Raw genomic sequence first — 9446 nt, forward strand, 5'->3', positions numbered from 1 at the left:
TATCATCATATACCATACTTCACAATCATTTAACATATGTTTAACTTGAGATTTATTCATGTACATCCGTCTAATTAAATGACTTATCTTTCCCTTCCGCTGGATGATCTCAGGACAAAGCAACAATTCCATTCTGACACCAGCAACACCCAGGCCTCTGCAAAAGTTGCCTATATATTCCTTTACGCTAAATTTATTCCGTTCATTTTTAAAATTGATGGTCAACGGAGGGAAAGCTCAGGCATGTAAGCTGGAAAAAAAAGAATCAATTTCGCTTTTCTTGCCTCGCTTCCTCTCTTGTCTATTGCTTCTTTTTTTTTTTGCGGTTCTGGAAGGGTAAATGATGGCAATTCTCATAGCGAAGCACAAATAAACTCGCCACAGCAGAAGTAACCATTCTCCGCCGAGGCGTGCGCACAGGCCCTGGTCCCCCGCTGGCAGCCAGTCAGGGTGCGGCGCCTAAGACGAGAAAACCCAATGGCAGGAAAATATCACGTCCCGGTCTGAGGAAATTGATCTACTCCTTGTATAGAGAAAGAAAATGAGACATTTTAATTTCATCCCAGAGGCTGATGATAGAATTCTAGAGTATTGGGGTCCAATCAGAACGGTGCCCGGGTGGAAGCAGTATTGAGACGGAGGAGAAAAACTGTTGTTGTCTGCTGACAGTCATATATATGCATGAGTAAGTGAGCCATAAATGCTTTGTTATCAGCTACCTGCTGAACTCAATGGATGGATGGTAAATAGTGCACTTACCCGACACTGTCACTCCCGAATATGCATAAACAAACCAATTTTTTTTTCACTCCCCCTTTCTCCAGCAAACACATCCACAAAGAGAAATATACTTTGATTCAAAGCATGGAGGTCCACATGGGATTTTATGAAATAATTACCATCATTCTTACAATGAAATACATCACACCCTATTTGACTTGTTGCACTACTCAGACCAGAGAGTTTTGAGTCTCCAGCCACCTAAGCATGTTCTCCCACTTCTCAAGCTGCGTTACAATGGTAGGTCCAACAGCTAAGTGGCAAGTTTAAAGCTAGCAAAATGTCAAGTTGGTTTTCAAAAGATAATATCATAATTTATAACAACACAGCTGGAGAAATAATATCTACTTGGGCACCACTAGGTATTGCATCACCTCCAATGTGTACAAAACAGACTTTTCCAGTGCATTAAAAAAAAACCTCCATCAGCACTTAAAACCTATCTTTGCGACATTTAAAACATTTAAAAATTAAAGCGTGTTAAAAATGATCAGCCCAAAAACATTTTAATACTGTAAGTCCACAAAGAATAGGCGAGCTTTAGAAAGATTGTACACTCAAATGCAAAATCGCACTTTAATATCATAAAGTCCCCAACAAGACGGACTCACGGTCGGACACAATGAAACAAGTCTGTGAGGCAACAATCACGCAACTGCGCCCCATCATTAACATACTAAAGGTGAAGAAAAATAAACAAATGAAATGTGTTTGCACTCATCAGGGGCGAAGCCAGGGGTAGGTGCTTGATTGTAAGTCAGACAAACTCTTATCGCGCCTGGGCTATGTAGCCGGCCCCGCGCTACAGCTGTCTGGCTGTGGAGGCGGAACACCACAGCAGTGTGCCAGTAGGTGCCGGAGAAACACACGGGTGAAAACAGAGACATGAGCGCTGAAATGTCAATAAACATGATTCCATTGGTCTGAAACTTCTTTACCTGTAGAAATCCATATATATTTAAGCCACAGGGCTCAGAGTGCGGGAAAAAAGTTGTGGTTAGTCTGGAAATGACATTATCCAGGATGTGGCACCGTTGTGGCACGGCCAGCTCTCACAAGTGAGTATCCTATCACTGGACATGAATGTGCAACACGTGGCCTGCAAGAAGGCTGTGCTCTTGTGGTTGGACTGGACATCAGTCACAACTATCAGAACGAAGTGTTCAGACGCCCACAGCACTGATTCTGGAGGCCTGGGCAGATTTCATACAGCCTGACAACGCAAGCCCGCTGAATCCTGGTTGGATACTAACTAAAAATACGACATGAAGAGTAATGTGAAGAACACTTATGTATATATATTTAGGGGGAACATTTACCATAATTCTGATCATAATTACTAGTTATGTAAGACTAGCTGAGAAGACTTTGAAGAAGCCCACCACCGGTCCATATGCTGAATCCAGAGGTGCCAAAACCCACTTGTTGGAGTACTTCTAACAAAATGACTGAACTCAATGACGGCCTATTGCTGTACTTTTCTCTAATTCTTAGCGATGCATTGACTCTGCAGTGCTGTAACCCTCGTACTGTATATATTTGTCATTTGAATGCCATTTGAATGTGGCCTGGATGTATGAAGACAACTCCTGCTATTGTCTGTTGGCTTTTTTCTTCTTAGTAGGCTCTTCTGCTGTTTCTTCCCTGAGCCTTTTCCTCTTCGCAAAGAAACTTCTGAAAGACAGCTGCTTCTGACTCATTTATTGAGCTCGTAGGTTACATTTCGGCTCTCAAGTGACTGAAGGTTAACCTAGAGTATCTGGTCATTTTTCAAAATAAAAGGTTTTTCAAAAATAAAAGATCATTCAAACTCAGATAATATATAAAACGAAAATAATTAATTATTTCTTGTATTTTTTGGTATGTTTCTTGACCAATTGATCCGGTACCGGTGGCTGGGGATCACTGGTATACATGACTGTGAACCATGCACTGTGTCGCATCATTAACATGCGCCAACCTGGACATATTTACCAGGAAGGATTATTGACATGGTAATGGATAAATGTTTCATGAAAGTGTGGTAAAAGTGCTTTAAAATGCAAATTTTCACAAGCATTAGATAATGCAAACGTCAAAATAAAATCTCCATACAAAAAACGTCTCTCACCCGCTCTCACACCATTCACAAACGCACACGCGTGGTACACTGTTGTTGCCTAGCTGCACACCATTTATTGCGCGATCGCTGAAAGACTGAAAATAGAATTTACCTCTAGCTCTTCTGTAAATGATGAAAACTAACGTAGAACGCTTCAGTGGCCGATTTTGTAGTGTTACAGAATATAAACAGGCCTGTATGCCAGGGGTGCCCGCTGGTTGAAGAAGATCCGCTTTTGCCCCGACTTCATTGCACCTACATTTGGGGAGAGTCACCTGCAGACAGTTAGTCCTTTTCAAACATCTTGGTCGCCACCGACTCGATGTGACACAGCAGGTCAGAAAACAGTCCACACGTCAGGCATTAGCATGACAGCCTTTCACGCGTCTCACCAGCGAGATGTGGACGTATCAGGAAGCGCCCTGGATTCATTTATTTTGTAATTGCAGCCCTGTTCCACACGGCTGAAGATTAAATGTTAAATTACTCCTGACACGGCATCTATTGCCACACACACACACTCTCACACCGAGCCCTATTTGACAGCTCCATTTAACGCTGATTAGATTTGGAAGGACACGCAGTATACCCTCTCTTGGTCTCCTCCGCTGACTCGCAGTGAGCTGAGACTCTCCTGAATCCTATCTCTTGCACTAATGTTATGCAAATGGTTTAATATGAAGATAAAAGACTATTGCAGCGTGCTGCGCTCTCCTGGTTCAAAGACTCGTGTTTCCAGGACGATAGCTCGAACAAAAAGGGCACAATTTGGGAGTCATTAAATGATGGCCTTTCTGACATGCAGCCGCTCACCAGCGCTACTATCCAGCCTGCGTTAGCCATTAAAGCGGCTCACACCCACACCGAGACACACACTGCAGATGCCTTTTAGCGCCGGCTCCCAGTTTCTTACACATCACAGTGTCACAGAATAGAAAATTACACTCTCCTCCCACAGAGAAAATTGCTTTGGAATTGCTTGGTTATAAAGATATGCTTTAAAGAGAGGGGGTGCTCGCAATAAAAAAAAAAAAAAGGACGCACACAAACACAATTACTTAAGCACTCTGTGGACAATTCGCACAAGTTAATCAGAGGATTTACCAATTATTGATGTCAAAAGGATTTCGTGTACCTGTTTGTACTCTGTGTTTACAAGATGCATCTTGTTTCTGTGCATGTGCGCCTTAAATATGCGGAGAATCACGACGGTATTCTGTCCACACGGAGCGTGTGCTGCTCAATAAATGACCATGAGAGAAACAGTGGATTTGAACGCTGGCGGAAACACAGGTGAGAAAGCTGTCTCAACATGAAGAGACAAGAGAGGCATGAGAGTGATGGAAGGGAGACAACACAAAGTGGAAAATAGCAGAGAAGACAGAGGAGCAGGGGAGAAACGATGGCCGTTCCACAGAGTGGACAATGAAGAAGAAAAGTGACGTATGATGGGAGACAATGGAGTATACCATCCGCTCGTAACAGCCAGTTGTCATAAACATATGGAGGGTGGAGACCCTAAGATTTGAATCCAAGCTGATCCAGTCAACAAAAGTCCAATCTCTTGGCACACATCACGTACAACTACACAAAATTGGAGTGACTGAAAAGTGACTGAATTTGGTATTCATACCACTTTCATTGTATCGATGATCCAACCGAAAACAAGCACTTCCGAGTCTATTTACGAATTCATCTCTGCAACAAGCCCCTTTCCAGTGCCGGAAACGACACGGCATGGTTAACATAAACTGCCCTGCGAGCAGGTAATGAGTCACACTGAGACTCAAATGTCCACCAACAGGATATTCTGTCGCTCTGCCTCACATCCGTCACAGCAACACATTAGATGCCTCATTGCAAATAGAATTATCTTCCTGGTGGGAAGAGAAATGGCAGGAGCTGAACGTCCAGCTGGAGGAGTAATAACGTTGGTGTGCTGCTGGAGCTTTGGTTCGAGTCCAAAGACTTGGACCTGCCGAATCATCTTTGCGGAGTGTGGCAGAGGCTCGTCTTGCTTTCAGGTTCAGAGAGACATTTTCCCCCCAAAAAATCTGCGCCTTCTATGTAGAAATCAATTGTCTTGATTTGTCCCTTAAGTTTGTCTTGTCCAACCGGAGGCATAGCATGTTATGTCGACACTTTGTCTTCAGGAAGAAACATCAGCCAGGTGGAGAGGAAGATCTGTAGGTTTGGACAGGACTTGACATATGAAAAGAAAACTTGAGGGTTTTTTTTTATACGTGCGGCATAGGGAGTGTGCTTTTGAGTCGCGCGAGTGATGTAATATCTCCGTGACCAGGACTGGTTCTGAGGTTAAGCGACTTCTTCTGCGCAGCCCAGTTCAATCATTAGGTCATAGGCAGCCCTGGGGTGGAGGAGTCGCTTGGCCTCTTCTGCAGCCCCTCGAGCCAATTTGGTGGGAGAAAAGCTCTTCGATCCCGACCTGCAAGTCTGAGGATCCCCAGCGGGAGGCAGCCCAGCTCTGCAATCTTTATTGGATTTAGCCCTTTCCCATCTCCAGGCCCCACACACCCCACCGAGAGGAAGTCTGGACCGCACTCTCCGGTCTCTAAGACAATATATTACGGTACACACATGAGTGCGCGTAATCGTATAAACACACGCGGGAACACAAACCTAGGCTATCTTCAAGGCACACTCCCTCACAGCAAGGAAGTTATAACAGCACACTTTCTGTCGCTGTTGGAGTCTTGTTGGGGTCAAAGTGTGCAGAGATTTGGAAGAGACAGCCAGTCAGACAGACAGACAGACAGGTGGCGTGATAGGCAGGTAACAACAAACACTGCAACTGAGTTATTCCAGCCCAGGATACCGTTCAGATATGTAAAGGACATTGAGGAAAATACAATTTCTTTATCACGCCAAAGTGCAGGAAAGCATTTACATAAAACCCAGACAAGGTCAGGAAAATACAAGCTTCTTAATTTAGTCTAATCAACTGTCATTTGCATCGCGCCATTTGCGTAAGGTATTGCCACTAACTAAATAAATGGACTTCTTCAGACTCAAGGGGGGGCACTCTGGTTTTGATAAGCTGGCAACATAACTGATTTGCATATATTACTTTGATTATCTCATTACAAGGATGATTCTCACCGAAAAAAAAATCGACACTCGCGCAATTGAATTAAAATGAAGGCATGCAATCAATAAAAGGGCAACAAGGGCTGCGAAAACACACATTACCCAAGGCTTGCGTGGTCAACCAGCGATGATGATGATGATGATGTTACGGATGATGGTGCTTAAGGGTGATGATGTGGCAGTAAATGCCGATGACCTTTAGCCCACTGGCGGCTGGACGCTGTGGTGAACAATGAGAATCTTTGACACTCGGGTCTTGTGATCATAGCAGTGATCAGGGGAGACGGAGGAGGCCGCACCGTGGCTACTCACTTGTGGGTGACCTGCGCACCAGCATGAATCCAAACGGTAGAAGACAGATTATTTGTTTTGACAATCAATAACAAAGCTCTTTCTCTGAGCTCAAACTATCTTGGAAATGATGAAGTGATGTGACACAGACCCACAGTGCTGTTTGTTTGGCCATGATAGAAGAAGCAGCAGCAAGAAATAACCTTCTTTCATTGAGTCAAGTCAAGAGGTTTTCAGTTGACTTTAATTTAATTTAATTCAACAGTTTGCTCTCCAGACAACAGAGAACCTTTGTAAGTGCAGGAGTTCCTGGTCCACTGGTCACACCAATGCACAAGACACGTCGCAGCTAGGATGATAACAACAACAACAACAAACATGGAGGAATCCCTGAACAAAAGCAAATAGTTGTTCAGGGATGTTTTTCACGACACAATGGCCAGGGTGTCCTCTACTCTGAATGTATTTGAAATTCTTATACAAATATTTTCAATACATTAAAAGAGCTTTACTTTAAATACGGTTATATAAAAACATGAATACAGCCACTATCGTGACTTCTTGTCAGACTGATGCAAAATAAATATTTTGTTGTTTAAATGTATGTATGGGTCCATCCTTTGATTTAGTAATATACCAAATTCATTCAAATTCAAATGTGGCAAATATTCTTACACCATTAAACTGCGATTAATTTAGATTTATTAATAACAAATTCTCTAGATTTGTGATTAAAAACTAGATTTTATATATATATATATAGAGAGAGGGAGAGAGAGAGGAAGAGAGAGAAGAAGCATATATATATATTAAACTGTCACAACTTGGCAGTTAAACTTGACAGTTTAATCTGTTGTAGTACATTATGGGGCTAGGCGTAAACATGAAAAATGAAGTATAAAATGAGTATAAATGAGGTCATGTCACAATCTGTGTATAATTAATGCCATCATTGGCAACATATGATTCTCAACAACATATGATTCTCCAGTATTGTTTTGTCAAATAAACAAACGCTTCACTTGATTTGTCCAAGGACCTGCATTCGTCATCAATATCGACAACCAGAGTTAAAAGATATTAATGAAGATTCCTTGAATTCCAGCAGAGTAATTGGTCATCAACATATAGTATATAGTTTCAACAAAACATTTTGCACACGAAATGCTGAAACCGCTGCCTGGAGGACCAAACAGGCGCTTGAGTCTATCGCCCCATGTTTCACACCAAGGACACAAAAGTTCATGTTTTCAATTCCGATTCAAAATAATTCTGACCTGAAAATTGATTTCCCTGTGACCTTCAATCGAGGTCTTGAAGTTCCCCACAAAGACAGACACTTTTGTGGAAGCATTAAGTCATTCATTATTCTCCTTACATAAGGGCAAATTATCGAGTCAGATGAGCGAAATTAGAAGCCTTTGTTTCTGATCAGGCCACATTACCACTGGAAATTACGGATGATGGCGGCGTGTGCGCCTGCCATTGTTGTTCCGATCATTGCCTGTCGCTGCGAACTAACTAACAAAGTCATTAAATTGACTCCCTCTCGCTCTCATTACGAAGGCTGTTAATAACCGCTAATTAACTTTGCTTACGCGCCTTAAAAGCCTCCCCCTTGACTCAACGCCTCCCCCATCCTTCCCTTCTTTTCATGCAGAGCAAGTGTCCAATTATGTCAAAGATAGAGGACGACTGTTGCCAAGGTTGGTGTTAAATTGACCGGTGTGACAGATTTATAAATCTAATGGATGCGGGGCATTTATATACACGACTGCCTTTCACATTTAACTTTTGAAAAACATTCTTAAAGCAGTTTAAGTATTTAAAAGAAGCCAACGTTGAGTGGCACAATTGAAAGTGAATATGAACCTGCTGTAACCTCCTACACACTAGGCTGTCTATTTTCAAGCTCACTGAGATGCGACTGTACAAGTGAGTCCTCCTTTGTCAACCTCCATTTGGGATTCTGCCATGCAAATATGTTGTTTGTGTAAGTGTACTGTCCTATAATCATGCTGTTGTGGCGTTATGTGCTGTTGTGTGTGTGCTGAGTGCCTTTGCTCCTTGACAGTTTGTAATTCCCAACTGCTTGCAATGCTGTAGTTTGGATGCTTTCATAAAATGTCAAACAGGAAAAACATCAGACTCTACTACTTTGTTAGTAGTAGTTATAGTATTTGTTGCAGGATGTAATATGATCATGGTGCTCCTAGATTGGATCTGACCTCACAGACAACATTTATTAAAGAGTTTAATTTCAATATTTTTTTTGTTGATTTAACTAGATTTTTTAGTCCGAATTTTTAGTTATGTATGTCAGTATCAATATCTATATCAAAACAGTATAGTGGGTCCCGTGTAAACAATTTGTTGGAAAAAAAAATTGAAATTTTCGTGCGCATCCTGTACTAATGACGCGCTCGGCAGCACGAGAGTGACCGGGATTTGGCATAACGAAGTGCATACACTAATTTATTTGCCTTTTGTGGCGTCTGTTTGTCTCAGAAATATCTCACAAAAATAAAAAATAAAAATAAAAAATATAGTAACAAATATACTGTTGAGATAAGGTCATAATCTCGTTGGCTGAAACGCCGTTTGGGTATTGCTATTTTTCCAAATCCCAAATGTCGCCATTGAATTTATTTGCCCGGATGTTATCTTTTTTTTTTACACTGACGTGAAAATAAAACTGATTGGTGTTTACATTTTGAAGGAAACAATAATACAATTTAATCCAGCAACAATAAAACAATAGTAGATTTTTTACATACGTACATCCCATATCTTTTAAATCTCCTTTTAAAAAAAATCTGCCATGCATTGCTAATGTCACCGGCAGATGGCGCAAGTGAAGCGACCTGAGCAGGTAACTCTTCACCTGCGTGCAAGGGACGCGCCCCTAGTGGACCATCACCGGCCCCTTTTCCCAGCGCGAGAAAGGTATCCATTTTGTAGCTTTTTTTATTATTATCATTCGTATAATGTTGAGGGGAAAAAAGTTATTCTCCCGTCAATTTCGCCCAATCTGATGACAGCAACAACAATAAATAGACTTGGGCCAGTGGTGCCCCGCGGGCGTTTAAATCAATACTATCTGTTTATTCTCTTCCAATGGAGGAAACAAGGTTTCTCTGCCTTCACACCATCAACCAGTGGGGAA

The sequence above is a fragment of the Synchiropus splendidus genome, chromosome 3 (genome assembly GCF_027744825.2).
Source record: "Synchiropus splendidus isolate RoL2022-P1 chromosome 3, RoL_Sspl_1.0, whole genome shotgun sequence".
Taxonomy (NCBI): Eukaryota; Metazoa; Chordata; class Actinopteri; order Syngnathiformes; family Callionymidae; genus Synchiropus; species Synchiropus splendidus.